This window comes from Papaver somniferum, unplaced genomic scaffold (genome assembly GCF_003573695.1).
Source record: "Papaver somniferum cultivar HN1 unplaced genomic scaffold, ASM357369v1 unplaced-scaffold_137, whole genome shotgun sequence".
In the NCBI taxonomy this organism is placed as follows: Eukaryota; Viridiplantae; Streptophyta; class Magnoliopsida; order Ranunculales; family Papaveraceae; genus Papaver; species Papaver somniferum.
In genome coordinates this window covers 4,239,464-4,262,631 of record NW_020622934.1, presented here as the reverse complement: position 1 = coordinate 4,262,631, position 23,168 = coordinate 4,239,464, and positions in this window count along the sequence as shown.

Sequence of the window (23,168 nt, the reverse complement as noted above, 5' to 3'; positions counted from 1 at the left end):
ACCTACATCCATGAGAGCGTTTCCTATCATCATGGACACAAAAACATCTTTACGACGATCAATCTCCGTCTCCAGATTACCAGCGGGTACGGTTCCCATGATTGGAGATACAGTTATATCTTCACTGCCGTGAATCTCCATCTCAGAATTATTTTCAGAAGCAGCCTCCTCCTGTAAACACCGCCAATTGAATATTTGTTCGGTATAAATAAATAGTCCAAGAGGAAAACGTGTGGGAGACTCACCGACTCATCTGTGTGCCTACTGGGATTGGAAGAGGACTCGCTGCCCCGCTCTAAAGAACTTCCCCCATCACCATAATACTCTGAGTTTTCTTCTTCTTCATCTTCCTCTTCACTGCTGAGAGGCTCAGTATCGCCAGACTTTTCTTCAGAAGGCATCACCTTTTGGCCACTTGCAAGTCTGGTAAAGGCGTTTATCTTGTTGAGATTCTGAATAAAAGGGGAAGAGATGTTCAGTGGCCATAATTCAGGATATTTATGCAAGACGACCAAATCAGGAAGAAATACATACTCGCATATTGGAAGAACTAAAAGTCACAAGAGACGTCGAATCCGACTGAAAATTACCCGCACGGTTTTTAGTCCTTCGCTCCTTTTTTTGGGGACTGTCCACATCCGGGCTGGGAGATTTCCGCTTAGCTGTAGGGAACTCCCTCAACAATGGATGTTCCACTAAAACCGTGGAGGAAGGCTTCCCACGGGGATCTTTCATCACGTCATTCACAAACCCATGGAGGGAGAGAAACTCACCCGGCCAGAACACATTGTATCTGGAGGTCGTCGATGGAACAAAGAGCAGGAAAGGGAGGTTTTTACCTGGTGCAAGAACACTGGCATCAAAATCAGCTGACAACAGTTATTTCAGAGCCGCCGAATGAAGAATAAATGGGACTCCTTGATCAAAACCCATATATCGATCAGCCCTGTCAATATTATAAGGAACCGCCTCATAAGATCCCCTGAAGAAAGATGGCACGTGTCCAGGTGTACAGCTTCGCATGAATATGATTTCTCCAACGCTCATGTTCTCTCTAGCAGAAAGCAAAGTCATATTTTGGACAGCACGAAAGTGTTCGGCTGAACTATGGATACATGGACCGGAGCCCAAGGACGAAAGTTAACTGCATACGCATTGTCAAGGAAGTTGATGAGATTCGACCCGGATTTTGGACGCTTGTTCAACCAGCGGTGTATCCTGGAACCGCCATAGGATTCACGAAATGAAGCCAGCGGCTTAGAAGCATAATTTCTGAAATGCTCCCACAACCACATGTGAAGAAAAGTGATGTGGAAATACGAGTCTACTTTTATATGACCATTAGAAGCATACATTTCCGCGGTCAAGTGATCCAGATGGGTGTACAAAGATCCAAGAAGCAAGCCGCCGATGGGGAGGAAAACACCTTTCGCCAATTTGATGACCAGTTTGATGAGCTCTTGCCTTATCTCCTTCTTGCCAGAGCCATCATCAAGAATATTTCTGGATAACCACAGAGCCAAAAATGCAGCGACATGGAGCGTACCGTTCATCTGATCTGGCTCCGAGTCTTTCGAGAACCATTCAGACACCCACCAGCTGTAGAAGCACTTCGTTTTGTAATCCTTCCGAACAAACCCTGCCTACTTGGAAACGAGAGTGGCACGCATTTCCTCTTCCTCATTAGACAAAGTAATGTCAAGGTTCTCTTTTATTAGAAGATTCAGTAGGACGGCTACACTCTCTAAAGAAATAGTCGTTTCACCCCACCTGCATATGGCCGTATGAGTATCCGGACACCATCCGGAGATAAAAGTGACCAAACCCATGATGTTCTTCCTTATTTGAAGTGTTGCAGAAGCCATGACCGCATTGATGATTTGCGCCCTGTTCAGACTGTCTCTTACGCAGTCTTGACTTATCATGAACCGCATCCATTCATCAAAAGAACTCAATGGACTCTGACAAACCCTAAAGTCAATAGGAGAAGCAGGATAGTCATTTTTCTGAAGACAAAATCGTATCACGCGCCCTGTCCGAACTGATGGGGTGTCTCCTTCATTTTATGAACCGCTCAGAAGGATAGCCACATATTTGGGATGGTTTCTCTTAACCGTGGCATACTGTGTAAAGAATTCGTCATCCGTGTTGGGCTTGAAGTTGCTAACGTTTTTCTTCATAGCGGCAGGACTATTCTCGGGTGACATCCTAACAAAATTTTCTTATACTGCTTTCACTTTCAAAGTAACTACAACGGAGCAAAACGAAGAAAATACTACCAAAAAAAAAGAGGTGCATGAAGACTACTTTTTCACCGGCGGAGAATCTATTTTGGTCGCAAGTCATAGCACACGTAGACAAAAGGAACATGTATATCCAAAAGAGTGGGGACTGATACTCGCTTCAACGAGCCATGTTTTGCCGCGGGAAACGTGCCCCTAGCCAAAACCGTGTCTCGCAGCAGGAAGTATGCTCTCGACCAAAGGGAGAGTGTGTCCCACCACGAAAATTGTGCACACGACCGTAAAAGGAAAATGAAACTCTAAATCTAGGTTTTCATGGGAGAAGAACTAATGGCGGCCACCTATCCGTGCACGCCTACTTTGCATAATAATGGGCTTCCTACTATCAATGTGACGGCTAATATTACTACTATACTGCTAGCAGAGAAGAATCATTCATACAAGAATTTCTACGGGTTTATGGAGGATATGCCTATGGCTAGGGTTTACACCAACACATAAGAGCAAACAAAAGAAGATACGTTGAGAAACATACCTAAAATGCGCTCTCCTACTTTCGTTGCTGCTCTCTCTCCGCCGATCCAAGCATTTTCCGTTAGCACCAAGATATGAAAACAAAACAAATAATGGAATTAAGGAAGATAGGTAACGCCTTTTATAGGCATGGTTTTTTGGAGTTCGACTAGAGAAAGGTTTCTTTTTTGGGACACGCACGAAATAAGGCAGCTGGGCCTGCGGTGTTGACACTCCATGACGCTAATCTCCACGGCCAAGCCAACACTACGCCAATGCTCCATGACTCCATCTCTACCACTCCTAGCCGACGCCACCTCTGCCCACTCCAAGCTAGATGCGCCATCCACCACGCCATGGACGCAGCCAAGCCAGCAGCACCACGCCAGCGCTAACAATCCGCGTTCAAGCCCCGTGCCAAAGTTCCGCGTCCAAGCCAGCATCCATCTCGGCCATTCCGCGTCCAATCCAGCGGCACCATCTATGTATGGCCTAGCTAGTCGCACCACTCCACGAACATCCCAAGGTAGACGCGCCATCCGCCATGCCAAGCTAGCCAGCACCGACAGCTTGCATCCTCCTAGTGCTAGCTTCTTTGCTCGGTAGCCGATGCACCTGCATTCTTCTTAGCGCCAACCTTTCCGTTCCTGACAAGCGCCACGGCCAAGCCAAGCCAACAGCTTCACGACCAAGCCAGCGCCAACGGCTCCACGTCCAAGCCGACGCTAACAGTCCGCGTCCTAGCCAAAACAAAGCCATCTTAGCCATTCAAAGTGGCGTCATCTACCTTTCCGTAGCCAGCAACGCCGTTCACCTTTCCGTATCAATCCAACACCCGTTCGGCGGACCAATTCGCAGTGCCATCTCTGACGATCAGTAGCCAAAGACGCAAGCACTGATGCCAACATCCCATGGCTAAGACGAATTTATGCAAAAGCCGAAAACACAAGGATAACTGATTCCTCATGCCTTCCACCAAAGGTTAGTTGAATTTCCTTGGAAATCTCTTCACATCTTGCTCTTTCGATTTTACTCTTATCTGTCACCATCTCATGCTTAACTCGCAACAATGCCACTATTACGTGCTAAGCAGGGGACTTAATGTTGATGGTGGTTTTTAGATTAGGGTTAAAATCGTAAAACCTTGCATCTGATGTGACGTCATTATGCAAGGAAACGGCGTCGTGAGTGCTAACCTCTCCACCGGAATATTTATTGATCCATTCAATATATTTACATAAAATTTATCCATACTGGCGAATGTAGCAACCATCCCAAAAACTCTGTAAATTTTTGGTACCTCGCCAATACAAGACTCACTGAGTACTTTCCTGTTCTATGTTCCCCGGAAGAACCCTTAATATCGGTATGGCATGACGGATTTGTGTTCACTCGCAGCGGAGTAGGATGAACCTCCAAGTACAAAAATTAAGGCCATTGCACAAAATGCTCAGACGGAAAGCACACTGCATTCTGTAAATAAGGATTTTTGTAGCAGCATACAAAATCCAGCCAATTATTGTGGTAAATCAGAAAAAACTCATAAACCCGACTAACTTGCAAAAATTAGGGTTTCGCGCCCCGTGCAACACACTAGACCCCTTGGTCGAAACTATGCTTCGCCAAACTAGGCAATTAAATCCGCCACAGCGCACTGGAAGTGTGGCCACGCCCTAGCTTGATGGCCCCACTTACCATCGACCAATCAGGTCGCTTAAAATCCGCCACAACCCAGCCACGCCCTATCTTTCCGGCCCCACTTCCCATCGACCAATCAGGTCTCTCTAAAGCCGCCACACTCTCGCCAGAAGAGTAGCCACGCTCATGCTTGTCCGACCCTCTTTTAATCAACCAATCAGGTCGCATTAAACCCGGCACGCGCACTAAAAGGGTATCCACGCCCATGTTTGGATGACCCCCTACTTTCGTTGACCAATTAGGTTGCTCCAAACCTGCCACAGCCTTAAAAGAGGTTGCCATACTAAGTTGGCTTCCCAAAACACGCCAGCATGCCAAAATTTCAGTGGACATGGATACGCCGAAACCACGCCAAAGTCATGCATGATCCATTCCAGCCATGCCGCTAGCGCGCGATAAAGGCACCACTGCCAACTAAAGGTAGCCATGATCGACGGCTACCTTCCCCCCTGAGATTCAATCTCAGTCGTCCAAGTTCGCCACCAAATTGAAAGACTTGCGGCAACTTTTAGGCGACCAGCCGCCAAATCCAGTGGCCATGGCCACGCCAGGTGCCACTTGCACCACTGCGCCACTAGCATGCACGAGCCATGCCATCCACGCCGCCAAAACTTTGGCCATGGCACCAAAATCCCAATTTGGCCACGGCGCTAAACCCTAATTTCGGCCACAGTTCCAAACCCTAATTTGGTCACGACACCAAATTCCAACTTTGGCCAAGCCGCCATGCCACTTACGCAACCATGCCAATGGCATGCACGAACCATGTGAGGCATGCCGCAACATCGCCAGCGCGCTTTAAAGGTGCCACTGCCTACAAAAGGTAGCCGCGATCGGCGGCTACCCTTCCTCCTGAGATGCAATCTCAGCCATTCAAGTTTGCCATCGAACTGATAGACTTGTGGAAACATTTAGGAGACCAGCCGCCTAAATCCAGCGGTCATGGCTACGCCAGGCACCACTTGCACGAGCCATCCTTCCATGCTGCAATGCCGTTGTCATGCCCTAAAAAGGCCATTGCGCCATTATTAGGCGCCAACAGAAGGTATCCATAATCGACTGTTGCCCTTCCCCTGAGATACAATCTCAGCTATCCAAGTTTTCCACCGAACTAATAGACTTGTGGCAACTTTTAGGAGACCGACCGCCTAAATCCAATGGCTTTGGCTACGTCTGGCGCCACTTGCACTACCGTGCCACTGGCATGCACGATCCATGTCGCAATGCCACTGGCGTACACCAAAACGCCAATGTGCCATTTTTAGGTGCCAACACAAGGTATCCACAATCAACGACTACCTTTATTCATAAGATGAGATATCGGCCATCGAAGTTCGCCACCGAGCTGGCGAGCTCGTGGCAAAATTTAGGCGACCAGCCAAGACGAGCCTAATAGCGTCACATGCTATTTACCTGCGTCAAGCCTCTCAATTTTAACTTGACACACATAGCAAAGTTCTACATGTTTTCCACGAAACACTCGAGACATCAAAACATGTCACAAACTGGGGGATACTCATAAAGGTATTGGTCTGGCGGTTTACAGCGTGCGACGTGCAATACGCCCGTTACAGAAAAATTTCATAAAGCGGGGCGGTTAGTAATGGCAGGAAGTAATGGTTTTTAACGTATCCTTCATTATGGAAACATAAATTCCAGGCTTTTCCCGTTACTCCCTTCTTCCACTACTCAATCGTTTTCACTTCCTACTAGACCAGGGTACATTTTGTTGCGACTTGTATAAATAGTTCTCACCTATTCCACCAAAGAACAATTTTTGGTCAGGAGAACAATACAACATTCAGAAATCACCTGGTAGGTTTTCATTGAGCTAGCTTGTTCTACTTTCTGATATAAATCAGAAAACCACCACACTTCCAGAATACAACGATTCTGGTCTCAACACTTTCTTCGCTTCCCTCCCTAAGAACAACCCTTCTCCTTCACTTTGTGACTGAAGCAAGCCTGGAACGACCATTTCTTGGTTTAGGCCAGGATTGTACAGATTGATCTCTCGAATATAAAGTACTCACGTGCAATGCATTGTATAGAGTCTAAACTCGTTCCTCATCCACACACACGAAATTACCAAAAACCGGCAAAAACAGTTTTCACCCACAAACAAAGGGTCATGAACTATCAAAGTGTTACAAGTACAAACACTAATTGAGGCACGTCAACAAACTTCAACAAAGAGCAATCGATTAGCAAATAAGCTTAAACTCGCTCAGAAAACTACTGAGGTATGTAAGATTTTATCTTCGTCTAAGAAGTTAGTTTCCAAAGACAAAAAAAGACTATTAGAGAAGAAAGTATGGTCAAATCGTTTTGATAGACAGAAGTCTGAGGATTACTCTCCAGACGAACATGGTGGACAAATTGTTGTTCACCGAAACACAACTTGATTGTGTTGTTTGTAAATCTTTTCTCATGTGCCTGATCAAAAGAGACAAGGTTGTGTACCTCTCAGGCTTTAGGAAAAGTTTTTCTTTTCTTAGTTTTCTTCTTCCCTGTCTATCAATAAAATAAAGGGTTATTTTCGACAATTCTACTCTCTCTAGGGTTCAGAGTTGTGCGTGCACCTGTTAAAAGAAAGCGTAACCCTACATTATTTTTCCTTCTATATAACCTCCTTTTATCTCAAGACTACTTGTTGAGTTTATATTGTGATTTCCTCTAACAAACCCATACATCTACGGATACTCCAAGCATGATGTCTTATGATGGAAAGGATGTTAATATAATTGTTAAGCCATTAATCATGAAGGAAAAAGAGAAATCTCCATTATCTCCTACCTTTAAAAGAAAGAGAAGGAATGTGAGGAAGCTAAGAGTCGTTCCTTCAAATTCTCAGAAGTTTTCTGACGTTCTTGAAGTGATGCCATGCGAAAGGAGATTCAGCAAATAAAGGCTTTTGTGTATAAGACTCATGAGACTCATATTGCCCTGGTTCGACATCAGTCAAGAAGGTTTATTGATATCAACTCCTACCTTAATGAACCTTATGTCCCAATGGATGTCGACGACAAGGAGTTCGGGGACGATAAAGAATTCTTCAAAGGTCTTATTGCCTAGTGGTGGGGTTTTGAAAGAACCTACAAATTGACCTGCAAGTGCACAGGGTCAGTTGTAGCTAGTGATGGGAAGAAAGGGTTTGTCCACAGGGACTTGGAGGGAGCTGGTGTTGTATTCTAAATCTTTCTAGTGACTAAAAGCACTAGGGCATTTGAATTCACCCAATAATCCTAAACTAAGGCAATACCTATTCAAATTGTGTTCTTGTTCCTTTCCAGATAAAGCTACAATGAATGATCTATCAGTTAATCTCCCTAACTCACCCCTAGTATAAGCTGTCTTCTTACAGCACAACCTATCACAGGCTCATTTGGTTTAATTAGCTACCTGTCATTCCTAAAACAATGAAGCACATTCCTTCTTCCAGAGAGGTCTCAAATGGAAGACTTATCAACCAACTTCACTAACTCACCCCTAGTATAAGCTGTCTTCTTACAGCACAACCTATCACAGGCTCATTTGGTTTAATTAGCTTCCTGTCATTCCTAAAGCAATGAAGCACAATCAAGAACAACAACATGAACATGAATTATCTTAACATATGATTATGAGTTTCATCAAAGCCCTAGTTATTAAATTATAACATGATGAACATTACTGAAAATAAACTACTACAACTTGGTGCACCGGCTACTCCGGGCATGTCTTTAACACAACCCAACAATACATATTTATACCCACAGACCCAATTTCCCAAAACTACAAAATTAGGGTTCTTCCCCAAAAATCAGCTGAATTAGGGTTACCTAATTTTTTGAAATTGATTCTTGAAATCGTCGACCCATGCTTTGTAATTGCTCCCTGACCTCTTCTCATGCGCCAATTGCAACTCTAGGTTACCTAATACATCAGTTTTTCACGCCTAGGGATTCAGGCAAAGAAGCGTGAAAAAGTGAGAAAATAGGGAACTAGAGGGCTAGGGGGGAGATGGGTTTTGGTTGTTGGTGGATAGGGTGATGATGGTGGCGGAACTAGGGTGGCTGTGGCAGGGAGAAGGTGGTGGCGACAGTTGCAGGGAGAGGTGGTTTTGCAGCAGGGTAAGGTGGAGATGAAAGAGGTCGACTGAGTTTGGGGTAGGGGGCGTTTGGTAGAGGTGTAGGGTGTTTGGTACTATAGTGTTGAGCGGTTTCAGCGAGGGATGACGTTTCGCGATCTGATCTGTGGGATGTGACGATGGTAGGTGGATCCAACGGTGAGATGGGAGGATGTGGGTAGCGACCGTCGGATGGAGGAATGCAACGAAAAGGACGGCCCAAGATGGAGATGGGCGTTGCGATGTAAAGCGGGAGCTTCGGAGTTTGATGTGCGATGATGGAGCGACCGTAGGATGCTGAAATGCTTCGATCTGACGGCTGAAATCCGAGACGGGCTTGGATAGTGGAAATGGGTTTGAGAAAGGGCTTTGGGCCTTGGGTATGCCAATCCCATATCTTCTTTAAGGACAATTCTTCTTCTTCAAGCCCATTCCTAGCCTCTTGGTCTTATGCACAACGTTCTTCGCGGCTTCCTTGCGTAACTCCTCCCGGCTTTTCACTACTTTTCTGCTCTATTCCGCTCCGCAATTCATCCATACTTTATTTATTACCTAAAAATGCAAAATTAAGTAAGAAAAATATTTATTCTTGAAAACAATGAAAATACAGAATATGGGATAAAATGTAGAATTAATGCACAAAAGATGAGTTAAATGCCAAGAAAAATATATAGAAATATGCACCTTTTAGGACTCATCAAATACCCCCAAACCTGAATTTTACTTGTCCTCAAGTAAAACAAAACTAAGGAAATCCTACCTATACCACTGTCGCTGGTCTCTCGAATGCATTTAGCGTATGCACTAAGCCTTTTAAACCACTAAGTGTCCCTAGTGGACGAGTTGAAGTCTCGTGAAGGTTTGCTTAGAACGTACCTACAAAGTTCTAGGTCAAAATATAAGCTCAGATTCCATCAAATGTGACATGTGCAAAACAGTTAAGCTCACAGCAAAATGGAGATGTCAATCTAGCTATCGAAGGCACAATCCTAGCACTGATAACAAATAAGGACATGTGATAAGAGTGTAAAGTGTATCTACACATGTGTAAAGAAAGATCTGAAGTCATGACTACTAATCACCAAGAGATAGTTTCTCAGGCTAAGAACTGAGGTCGAAATCTAGCTAGCTGTCCGGACTTTACGAGAATTGTGAATGAGTTGGAGGTATTTCACAATTACTCGCGTTGTACATCAATGGCATACACCCTCCTTGCTTATTACAAAAAAAACAACAAAATGACTATTTACATGACTCTTATTTACATTGACTATTCTCTTTTTATTTTTGGAACAAGAGATGATGGAATTGATAAATACTTGATTTTTTTGTATTTTTCTGATATTTTTTTCTGAATATATACATCGTTTTTTTTTTTTTTTTTTTTTTTTTTTTTTTTTTTGAAGAAGGAAACACATTTGATACATAACAACAAGAAACAAAAGATTACATGACACTTTGCAAGAGGTAGCCCTTTTTGATGCACCCAGTTAAATTCGATGGTTGTTTTTCTTAATGTAACCTCCACCTTCTATCCCAACCAACCAAAGAACAAGCTAGTCAAGTTTCGTTCAGTATTCTAAAGTGATTGGCAATCGTAACTTCCTATCAAACACCTTGAAGATCGAGGCCATACATGTATTGGTAGATCGTGCGCGTGCAAATTTCTTATCACTATGTGAATTGTGCTAGAATCAGGGTGCCTAAATATCTAGACTAAGACTCCTAATAAAAATACATATTTGCACAAGAGTCAACATTTCAAGGTAAATGAGCTCCATTTTTATGATTTTTCATTTTTTAATTTTTTTGAATTTTTATTTTGATTTTTCAATTTTTTTTTTGGAATTTTTCAATTTTTTTCAAAAAGAAGAAGGAGTTCGTTTTCAATTATGGCAAATTATCATGGTATCTACTCTATACCCCCAAACCTAAACTAAACATTGTCCTCAATGTTTCAAAATATGGAAAGAATTAAAATGCAACATATGGAAAGGGACATGCTGAGTAGAGTAAAAGGAGAGAGAATACCCGATTTCGGCGAAAGCAGAATTAAAACTCCGTTATTCAAGGCAAAAATCCAACATATTTCAGCCGAGATCATATTGGATTAGCAAAATATATACAAATGGAACAAAAGGGTTTTTAAGAAATTTTATCTACTGGATTATATACAAAAAAATTCACCATACACTAACAATCTAAAGAGTTGAGGATCAACCCAAAAGACAAAGTGTAAAGGTTTCAACAGCTTCACACAATAATAATATGGTAGGCATGCAAGTGAAGCTGTGAAACAAAATGAGCTACCCCCAAACCTGGATTTTTCAGAAGATATAATTTTGAAAACAAAATCTCGCAGTTTTGGGGGTTCATCATGCACAAGGTCTAGCTCAAATGAACTGTGCTAGGGACGGGCAAACATGCTAATTCCAACTGTGGTTCCTCAAATGATATTATACTTAGAAGCAAAATAGTCCAAGAGGACTTGGGAAGCACACAGTTCCAAACCTAGATTAGGAATTCAGAAAAGTTGGTTTACATATGGTACAAACCAAATCTAGGTTGGGTGGAAGGCCAAGATTGTGACTCATGTAGGAGATAGGCACATCATTATTAATCAAATCAAAATCTCCTAAATCATCTACACATGTCACACATGCTCACAATCATCAATCAAATTCAAGTTCACACTCAGAATCATCAACATCACAACAGATTCATTCTCATGCATCGGCAAATCAGGAGAAATATCACAATGTGACCTAGGTAGAGAATCAGACACATCAAATATATTTTCATGCATATTAGTGTCTACAGAAGATTCAACTATTCCTATGTCATGTTCATCTTCACAGAATAATTGTACGAATCCCATGTCAATATCAAAATCATATGAATTACAATGAGTATTAGAAAAAACAACATTCATGAAGGTCGAGGGCGAGAAGCCATATGTTTTGAACCAACAGGTTCCACAATATTTTCATGTTCTTCTAACACATCATCATAATCATCATAATCATCATCATGGTAGCATGCATATTGGTCCTCATTAAAAGTGGTGGTGTCGTTAGTCGATTCATGTTCCTCTAAATTAGGTTCATATTCAACATCATTTACATGAATGGGACTAGACACTTCATTAGGGACAACATACATTTCCTCATGAATTTCCTCCTTTTGTAGGTGAAGCAAAATCTGATCTAAATATGCCTGAATTCGTGATGTAGATCTATCGAAGTTTTGCTCACTGAGTCTGAAAGCTTCTGTGGTGGAGTCTAAATTCATGGGAGTACAAAATTCTTCATGTTCAAATTGTGGTGATTGGTACATGTGTGCATGGTCATTAGGGTTTATAAAAGATTGATCGCAACCCTCAAAGGATTGATTATGGTCCCAATGACTACCATTCTCACAATTTATGGGCATTTCATACCTTGGATTTTCTCTAGATTGCCTAAAATTATGCAAAATATGACAATTCTCAACAGGGTGGTCTAAACTACCACATGCGGGACATGCATAGATTTAGGTTGCCTAAGAAAATTAGATGTGACAGATTCCTCATGTGATTGCATTTCTAAAGCTGCGATTCGAGCTTCTAATTGATCCACAAGAGATGATTGTGTGAGTGAGGCACTAGCAAAATGTTCATTTTCACGTTGTGGCGAATGATGCATGTGTGAATAGTCATTAGGGTTCATGTATTGAGGCTCGGGACTTTGAAAATGTCCATAATAATTCCTATAACTATTGACATCATGGTCTGTGGGAGGTTCATAACGTGAAGTTTGTCCACACGCAAGTTCTCTAAGGGATTCGTTGTATTCCCCAACTGTAGAAAAAGATCTAGACATGATTGGGCTCAAAGGCTAAGTAAAGAGTTTACAAAGCTCAAAATTTGGTTTTTAAGGGATTGGACTTTTTGGAAAAATTTGGTTTTGTTGGGAAAAATTTGGTTTTTGGGGGAACATTTGGTTTTGATGGGAAAAGAAAAATTTGGTTTTTAGGGAAAGATTTGGAAAATTTGGTTTTAAATTTTGGTTTTTGTCGGGAGGAGGAAGAGAGGAAAAATTTGGTTGTTAATGTGGGAGCAAATAAAATTTGGTTTTATCTGGAAAGCGGGAGCAAAGTAAATTGTTTTTTTTTTTTTTTTTTATCTTAAAACTTAGCCTAGCATAAATTATCACAAACATAAAAGAAAATAAAAATAACAAAATATTACAAACCCATAAAAGAAAGAAAAAAAGAAGAAGAAATAACAAGAAAGAAAAATTATACAAGCCCACAAATTAAAAATGGAAGCCCACAGGTGGGTTCTCTTAATGGGTTTAGGCTTACTTGCTTAAGCACAGCCCAGCTGTCAGTTAGGTTGCAAAAGCCCAGTTGGGCTTTGGATCATCCTAAGCTTTGGTTCAACACTCAAAGGCCCAGTTGGGCTGGTTCAATTTCCTCTCCCTCTGCAGCTTACAGCCCAGTTGGGCTTTGTTTCTTTATTGCAGCACCCAGCAACAGACAGAAGCTTGGCAGCAGGGTCCTACTGCAGTTCAAACAACAACATGCCAGCAGCAGGCTTGGGTTTCAGGCGCAGCTTGGTTCAGCAAGTTTCAGCCTTAGCAGCACAGCAACAGGTGCAGCAGCTCACAGGATTCTTGGCTGGCACCACCGCAGGGAGCACCACAGCAGCACAAGAGCACCGCAGCAGCAGGTGGTTCAGTTCAGGGCTTGCAGGCAAGGCAGCAAGCAACAAGGGTCAAGTTTTACAACCAGCAGCTAGGCAAAAGCAAGAGCAATAACAAGAGAAAGAATCAAGACAATGCACTAAAGAGGTAAGACAATGCCTAACAGGAAAGCGCAAGAACAGGGGACTTTGCTTACACTAAATGCACAGAAGCAAGTGAGACTAAGATGTAGTTACACAGTGATGCTTATGCAAATGGATGCAGTGCAAGAAGATATGACAAGAATATAAGATGACAGTATGCCAAGATGTTGTAAGATGCAATGCAGATGGCATAAGCTTCAGATGAAAATAAGAAAGTTACAGGACAATGGCTTCACTAAAATCTACAGCATGAGATGCAAGATGAGTTGATAATGAATATGCAGGACAAAAACTAGATGCAAGTAAAGGTGATGATGCATCCTAAAGGCTAGATGGTGCAGTTAAATAAAGAAAGAAGAATGCAATGAATGCAGTTGTAATGAACATAAATGCATTGAAGATGAAACAGGATGCACTAAGGATGCAACAACAAGGTTAGCAAAGGCTAGCCCGCAAGCAACGACCTGCAACAGCAAACAAACGGCCAGAGCAAAAAAAAATCAAAATTCAAAAAAAAAAAAAAAAAACAACAACAGCGCCGCAACCGAGTCCCCGGCAGCGGCGCCAAAAACTTGGTGGGGTTTTGAAAGAACCTACAAATTGACTGCAAGTGCACAGGGTCAGTTGTAGTAGTGATGGAAGAAAGGGTTTGTCCACAGGGACTTGGAGGGAGCTGGTGTTGTATTCTAAATCTTTCTAGTGACTAAAAGCACTAGGGCATTTGAATTCACCCAATAATCCTAAACTAAGGCAATACCTATTCAAATTGTGTTCTTGTTCCTTTCCAGATAAAGCTACAATGAATGATCTATCAGTTAATCTCCCTAACTCACCCCTAGTATAAGCTGTCTTCTTACAGCACAACCTATCACAGGCTCATTTGGTTTAATTAGCTACCTGTCATTCCTAAAACAATGAAGCACATTCCTTCTTCCAGAGAGGTCTCAAATGGAAGACTTATCAACCAACTTCACTAACTCACCCCTAGTATAAGCTGTCTTCTTACAGCACAACCTATCACAGGCTCATTTGGTTTAATTAGCTTCCTGTCATTCCTAAAGCAATGAAGCACAATCAAGAACAACAACATGAACATGAATTATCTTAACATATGATTATGAGTTTCATCAAAGCCCTAGTTATTAAATTATAACATGATGAACATTACTGAAAATAAACTACTACAACTTGGTGCACCGGCTACTCCGGGCATGTCTTTAACACAACCCAACAATACATATTTATACCCACAGACCCAATTTCCCAAAACTACAAAATTAGGGTTCTTCCCCAAAAATCAGTTGAATTAGGGTTACCTAATTTTTTGAAATTGATTCTTGAAATCGTCGACCCATGCTTTGTAATTGCTCCCTGACCTCTTCTCATGCGCCAATTGCAACTCTAGGTTACTTAATTCATCAGTTTTTCACGCCTAGGGATTCAGGCAAAGAAGCGTGAAAAAGTGAGAAAATAGGGAACTAGAGGGCTAGGGGGGAGATGGGTTTTGGTTGTTGGTCGATAGGGTGATGATGGTGGCGGAACTAGGGTGGCTGTGGCAGGGAGAAGGTGGTGGCGACAGTTGCAGGGAGAGGTGGTTTTGCAGCAGGGTAAGGTGGAGATGAAAGAGGTCGACTGAGTTTGGGGTAGGGGGCGTTTGGTAGAGGTGTAGGGTGTTTGGTACTGTAGTGTTGAGCGGTTTCAGCGAGGGATGACGTTTCGCGATCTGGTCTGTGGGATGTGACGATGGTAGGTGGATCCAACGGTGAGATGGGAGGATGTGGGTAGCGACCGTCGGATGGAGGAATGCAACGAAAAGGACGGCCCAAGATGGAGATGGGCGTTGCGATGTAAAGCGGGAGCTTCGGAGTTTGATGTGCGATGATGGAGCGACCGTAGGATGCTGAAATGCTTCGATCTGACGGCTAAAATCCGAGACGGGCTTGGATAGTGGAAATGGGTTTGAGAAAGGGCTTTGGGCCTTGGGTATGCCAATCCCATATCTTCTTTAAGGACAATTCTTCTTCTTCAAGCCCATTCCTAGCCTCTTGGTCTTATGCACAACGTTCTTCGCGGCTTCCTTGCGTAACTCCTCCCGGCTTTTCACTACTTTTCTGCTCTATTCCGCTCCGCAATTCATCCATACTTTATTTATTACCTAAAAATGCAAAATTAAGTAAGAAAAATATTTATTCTTGAAAACAATGAAAATACAGAATATGGGATAAAATGTAGAATTAATGCACAAAAGATGAGTTAAATGCCAAGAAAAATATATAGAAATATGCACTTTTTAGGACTCATCACCTAGTATATCTTATTTTTTTGTTTTTATTTAGAAGAATAACAAGAGTTTGGAATAGCCATGATTGTGATTACACATAGCTATGTCCAACGTTTTCATCTTCATGTTTTTAGGTTTATTTGTTTAAATTCTAAAACTGTTGGAAGGTGATTTTTTTTTGCAGTATTAATCTTTATGGTTTTAGAATTAAATTGATTACTTTTTGTGGTTAATTTGGTTGTGTATTCCGATTAGATTAATTATGGATTCTCTTGTGATTAATCTAATTGAATATTTTTTGAGTCTCCATAAGTTCACTTATGTTGAGCATTTCCGATTAAATTAATCATGGATTCTCTTATGGTTAATTTAATTGAGTTTATTTTTGGATTCAAATTCATATTCGTATGTGATTTGTTATGTCCAAAGAAATCCTTCTTTTCTTTAGTAAATAAGGTCGCTCTTGTTGTTCTTTCGGGAATGACATTTTATGGGGGAGATTTCTTAATTGAACTTGTGCTTAATTGCCAAATCTTTTTGGGGAGTGCGGCCGTGGAATATTATAGGGGTCATATTGTATCTTTAAACTCCTTGATGAATGCATTTATCTTTGGCTTTATGATTGCATCTAAACAAGATGATATATGCTTTCTTTTGGTCATGAAATATCTCTTTTGGAAATTTCATTAGGATCCCGTTCTTATACCTTTGCCAATTTTATTGACAAAAAGGGGGGACAATTAATATGTGTTTCACACTACAAATACATATGGTTTTTGGATCATTATGTAAGGGGGAGTGGTTTCCATGTGAGATGGAGTACTGACTAAGGGGGAGTGGTACATATCACCGTAGTATTGTTGTCAAAGTTGTGATACAATTGAAATTTGATGATGTGTAATGATACTATGACACTGTATAACAATGATCAACAATTTTGTTTTCTCATTGTTATAGCTACGGATTTTTAACAATGATGATGCTGAAATTACAACCTTTGGGATCATTTGAGTACTTGGAAGTGACGAAGATTTCGAGTAATGTTGAAGATTATACATGTGGAATAGGATCTACATAAGTTTCTTTATCTTTTTTGTATTCCATATTTATTGATAGTTTTGTCACTAAATTGACAAAGGGGGAGATTGTTAGAGCATTGCTCGGTCGAACTCGCATCCGTTGCTATCTCATGCATGTTTTTCAATGTTAGTGATCAAAACTATAAGTCTTGATTTCTAGTCTACTATAGCTAAGTCTCGGACTAGGATATAAAGTGTAGTTAAGATCAAGCACTCCATGGCGGATCATCATACAAGACGAAGAACTACTCAAGGAACTGGTGGAACTTCATCGACAAAAAGGTATGTGGAGACTTGAACTTATCTATCACACAAAAGTCTATCTACTCTATCTCATATCTTGAGACAAAAGTCTATCTACTCTATCTCATATCTTGAGACAAAAGTCGTTTTGCTATATAGACTTTGATTATACACATTTTCTATTTCGAGCCGAGTTTAACTTGCCTATCTATTTATCGAAATATGTGTTGGTAAGCTTTCTCTTTGGCCAAGTTCATCTTTACTTACTGACGAAAGTCATGTTATGTTTAAAAAAGGTATGTGGAGACTTGAACCCAGTCTGAGAACTAGCGGAAGTTCTCGACCCGAGAAAATCTGTTGGAGTTTGAGAACTCCTTCCGGGAACTTAAGTCCGCGAACCCAGTCCGTGAACTGGAGTTAAGTTATATCTAAAGATGATTGGTTGTGAACTCATGTTTATATAAACTAAGGAATGCTAATTGCAAACTGTGGCTATAAAGTTCATGAACCGATTCGAGTGAGTCAAATCATTTTTGCTTCAATTATGTCTTGTGTAGTTACATAAGATTTCCTTGCAATTGAACAACTCTCTAACTAGTTCATTTCAGTCTTTTGAACTAGTTATGGTGAAGAAGAATATGGTTGATATCAAAGTGCTCATATGGATAACCATTTGGTTAACTATTGTTGAACCAATAAATGTACATGTTTGGGTACGGTTACACAAACCTAGAAACATGCATTTCATATATGTGTAACAAGCTAGGTTTTCGATCTAACGGTTGAAAGATATTAGCTTGAATCTAATTAGGTTTTCATCTAACTGTGAATATTGAATGCTTTGTTAACAAGCTAAAATTGATTGCAAACCCTGATTTGAAAGACTACATAAGGGGGAACTCTAGCAACTGGAAAACCTAATCCCCACACCTTACGTGTGATACTAGTTGTGTAAGCTAGAGTCAATTCTCCTTTAACCTTTGGTTTCTTCTCTAAAACTAGGTTAACGAATTAAAGACTTCATTGGGATTGTGAATCCAGACCGATACTACTTTCTCTTAGTTGTGTAATCTGATCTTGTTGTTTCTATCGTACGAGTACAATCGCAAAGAATGGCTTGAGGTTGATATCTCCGATAGGCAAGATATTAAAGTAGTCACAAACATCTTCGTCTCATCGTTTGTGATTCCACAATATCTTCTTTCGCCACGTCGATTAAGATTATTGTGAGGTGATTGATAATACTATGATGTTCTTCGGGAATATAAGTCCGGGTTATGAATTGGTTCATGTTCACCTTGATTTATCAAAAGACGGAAAAAAACTCGTAGGTATATCTGTAGGAGACGGATTTATCTATTATCGTATACTTTTCTGTGTGATACATATTTGTTTATTAAAGTCTTCGACTTTGGGTCGTAGCAACTCTTAGTTGTGGGTGAGATCATCTAAGGGAATCAAGTGCGTAGTATCCTGCTGGGATCAGAGACGTAAGGAGCGCAACTGTACCTTGGATCAGCGTGAGATTGATTGGGGTTCAACTACAGTCCATGCCGAAGTTAGTTTGTAGTAGGATAGTGTCTGTAGCGGCTTAATACAGTGTGTGTTCAATCTGGACTAGCTCCCGAGGTTTTTCTGCATTTGCGGTTTCCTCGTTAACAAAATTCTGGTGTCTGTGTTATTTCTATTTTCTGCATTATATTGTTTATCTTTATAATTGAATTATCACAGGTTGTGCGTTAGAATCAATCAATTGGAAATCCTACCTTTGGTTGTTGATTGAAATTGATTGATACTTGAACATTGGTCTTTTGTACCATTCAAGTTATCTCTCTAGTATTTGATAAAGACTCGCAGATTTCTATTTGCTTGAGTATAGATCAAATCGAGAGATTGAGATATTAACTCCTTGATATACTTTTATCTAGATTGAGTCTGACTGTCTAGTTGATTCTCTATTGAAAGTATATTGGAGTTAGTCCATACAGATTTCTAAGTGAAATATTGGGTATGGTTGTTGTACCCCCGCTTTTTCAATACCAACTTTAATAAATCAGTTCACAACGGTTCGTGAACTGTTCCCATATGAATTTAGGTTTCGCGAAGTGGTTCGCCAACCCTCTAATTTTTGTAACTCAGATATATATGGTTTGCGAACTGGTTCGCCAACCTACGTTGAGCAGAAATATCAGATAGTTCAATATTTCTCTCTTATGATGTTTGAAACATTACCATGTGATAAAATTATTTGCATGGGAAATTTTCAATTGATCCGTAAATTAATTAAGACAGTAGATTATTTAGAACTAATCTTGTTAAGGATTGTTGAACATCTTTGCTAGAATCATATTTCGAGATTTTTAACAAGACAAGCTTGACTCGAAATTTTTTTTTTGTATATCTGCTAGAAGTCATACGACATCATCTCAACAGATAAAATAATAAGATATTGAGTAAAATAGAATAGTTCAACGTTCACATACCTGATACATAAGTTCTCCAAATATCTTTGTCGATCTTCATTCTTCAAGGGTGATGTGTCTCAACTACCAAATTTTATCCTAGTCCGAGACTTTACTTGAGATTGCAGAACTTGTGATAGCAAAACTTGACTAGAAATCAAGATATAATTTTTATTATCTAACATTGATAACAAGCTTGAGATAGCAAAACTTGTGCGTTCAACCAAGCATTTTTCTAACAATCTCCCCTTTTGTCAATTTTGGTGAAAACTATTCAATACATATGGATTCAAATTAAATAAACTTTTCAGCTCAATCCACTATGATTGATTTCCTTGGTTCTTTAACAAACGTCTTGCATTCTTCGTACTTCAAGTTCTTCTATGGATCCACATGTGTTTTTTTATCTCCTTTGTTATTCAAGATCCATAACGATAACAACTAATGAGAATACTCAAAATGAGTTTTGTTAGAATGAGGTAATCATACTTTAGTCATTGGTTGTTACGTAAAAACATAGTATTGTTACCTTCCTCAAAGTTCAATTGCACCACAAATTTGAAGCAATGCTACGGTGATATGTTCTCCCCCTTAGTAAATACTTACTTCTTTTCCAAAAGAGGTAAAACCTATAGATAATAATCCACCCCCTTACATGATGCTCCGAAAAGCCGTATGTAATGTGGTAAAATACTACTTAATATTCTCCCCCTTTTTGTCAACAAAATTGGGAAAAGAGAAAAATCGGGATCAAGATGAATTAAACAAAAGAGTATTCAAGACTATAGAACACATACCAATATTTAGTTAGACGATTTCTCCAAGTAAACTCGGTTCACGTCAAGGATATATAAAGGTACAAGAATCTCCTATAATTCCACATCCACTCTCTCTATAAAGATATTACCAGCATAAGTTCAAAAGAACTCTCCCTCATTTGATGGCATTCCCGAAAGAACAACATGAGCGAATTTAACTCTAATCACAAGAGAAGTATTTTCCTTGTACATACAAATTTACTTGCCAGTTACGAACAAAGTAAATAAGTATCCCAATATTTTTCTCTCTTCTCGCCAGTTATGAACAAAGAAGTTAAAAATAGCGATATTAATATTAAAGGCACTAAGATACAAGATTAGGAAAATAAGCACCGACAAAAACTATTTTCTACGCCAGTTACGAACAAGACAACAGTTAGTACGATATGACTCAACATAAGAATTATAACTTCTTTAGCTATGTACGAACGGAGAGATTAAATTTCACCACTTATTCCCTAGCGGTTATGATAAAGGAAGTAAGTAGATTCCTAGAGAACATCTTACGGAATCCTGTAGTAGTATATTCAAAAAAGTGTAATCGTGGAGAGATCAATACTGCCATTCTCAAAATAGTTTACTCCTCTTTTGCAAGAGTTAAGAGCTTAACCTATGAGAAAATATGAGATATATGTTCTAATCACCAGAATTTAAAACAAAGAACAAATCTCACAAAATAAGCAATTTATATATATATATATGTATATATAACATGAAGATTAGGTATTGCAAGTCATCTTCCAAAATAAAATTTAATTAAATAAACTTTAAACATGCAAGACGATAGTATTTGGAATAGCTAACGTAAAACAAAAGAAATACTCCAAAAGCTAGTGTTCTCCTTAAACAATAAGAATAAAATTCCTACAAGGAGTTAACTAGTACTAAAGAAAATAAGAAAACACCCAACTAGATACCAGTAGCAACATCATTCGTTAAATTGAGACCTTTGAGTTTAACATCAAGAACATCCACGAACTCTTCATGAAAGATATATTCTTTGAGAAGTTCATTGACATGCGATTTCATGAGAACAAGGTCAGATGAGAACTTTGCCAACTCACTTATTAGCATATCTTGATTTTTCAATGCTTCGACAAGCTTAATCTTTGCTTCTTCAAATTGTTTAAGAAAATCATAAACAACATTAGCAGAAATCATCTCATCTTGTTATATATCATGATGATCATATACAAAGTAGCAATTGACATTAGGATGATTCCCAGATGTGTTGAGGCCGTCAACTTCATTTCAACTAGAGTTCTTTTTTTCTTCCCTTTCAAACAAATACCAATAGAGTTGTTACCAAGTTCTTCTTCCGTGATAGATATGGAAGAATGATTTGAAAGCAAGGAAGACTTGAATGAGAAAACTCAGCTCAAACTTTAAGGTATTTGTATAAAATGAACACTTAGGATTTACCAGACATAGGGTCAGTTCATGACCTCAATTTCTTGGAATTTGAGTTAAATTAGGAAACAGTTCGTGAACCGAACTTCCTTTACTCAAGAGTAAAACATGGAGTTAATTTTAAGGACATACGGTCTTCCAATTAATTTAAGAGTATTTCTATGCACATATAAGCTATTTATTAACTCAAATAAGAACCTTAAAAGATCATACTAATATGCATTACTTTCTCTTAAAGATAAATAGGAGAGACATATCACATAGCAGAACTATTTGAGACAAATAGAACACTTGTTTCATTAAATCCTCATCTTACATGATTTTTAAAGATGATGAGGATTATAGTCTCTTTGCTTAGAGAGCATCAGGATGAGTATTTTGATACTCACCGTTCGAGACTTCTCCACATTTCGATTCCACTTTACTTCTGTGTTGACCTTTTGGTTTCGACAAGTTATCATAAAACTTCATTATCATCATGAAGAGAGATGAAGTTATGACCTTTACCTGAGTTCTTCTGCCTTTGTAAGGTACAAGATAAATTGTCTATGAGATCATTATAGCTTGCAATCATCAAATTCATTTTCCAGTTGAACAGTCTCCTTGACTGGTAAGGCTTAGATTTCCCAGAGTGAGTTCTTATTGGAACTCAAGGTTGTGAGGAACTCTTCAGGTTTTTCTTTATATTTGTTCCAAACCTATTTATCTTTTTTCGATTTGATGAGTAAGATGTACTAATATTCCTGAAAGGTTCCTTGATCCGAGAACCAGTATTCTTCGTTTCAAAACACAAAAGCTTTAACTTTTGATTATCAGTAACCTCCTTTAAGATATATCTTAAACGTACTCAATCTGATTGTTTTCCAATCTAAGCTTACACTTTCTCCGAACATGTCCTTCTATATTACAGAAATAGCGCTTCTGAATCCTAGCGGAATCAGTTTGAGTAGACTTAACGCAAGAACTTTTATTTATTGGAGATACAATGTTTTCTTGGTCAGAGAAACATAACTGATATTCCTTTATCAAAGTAGTCATACTTTGAGATAGTCTTCTAAAAGAGATTTACTTGAGTTATCATAAGTGTTATTGGAAATTACTTCCTCTAACTCTTTTGTTTTTAGAGAATCCATGGATATGGAAATTTTTTCAGATTCACACGTATTACATGAAGTTGGAGGAGCATCCAGTACACGTTGAAGTTCCAAGGAATTTTTCTCAAGATGAGCCTCAGGTGAGAAAATTTGCATATCTGCTTCAGCCTTTTCTTCGAGAATAACCTTAATGCGTGAATCCTTCTCCTTAACCTTACCAATAAGATTATTGACTTCTTTTTCCAGCCTATTGACCTCATAAGACTGAATTCCAAGATGTTTGAGAAACTCAACACTTTCCTTGGGTGCTTCTTTTTCTACTTATAAATCAGATTCATCAGAGAGATATGAGAGGTAAAAATTGTGAGCAATTGTTATCCTTGACATACCA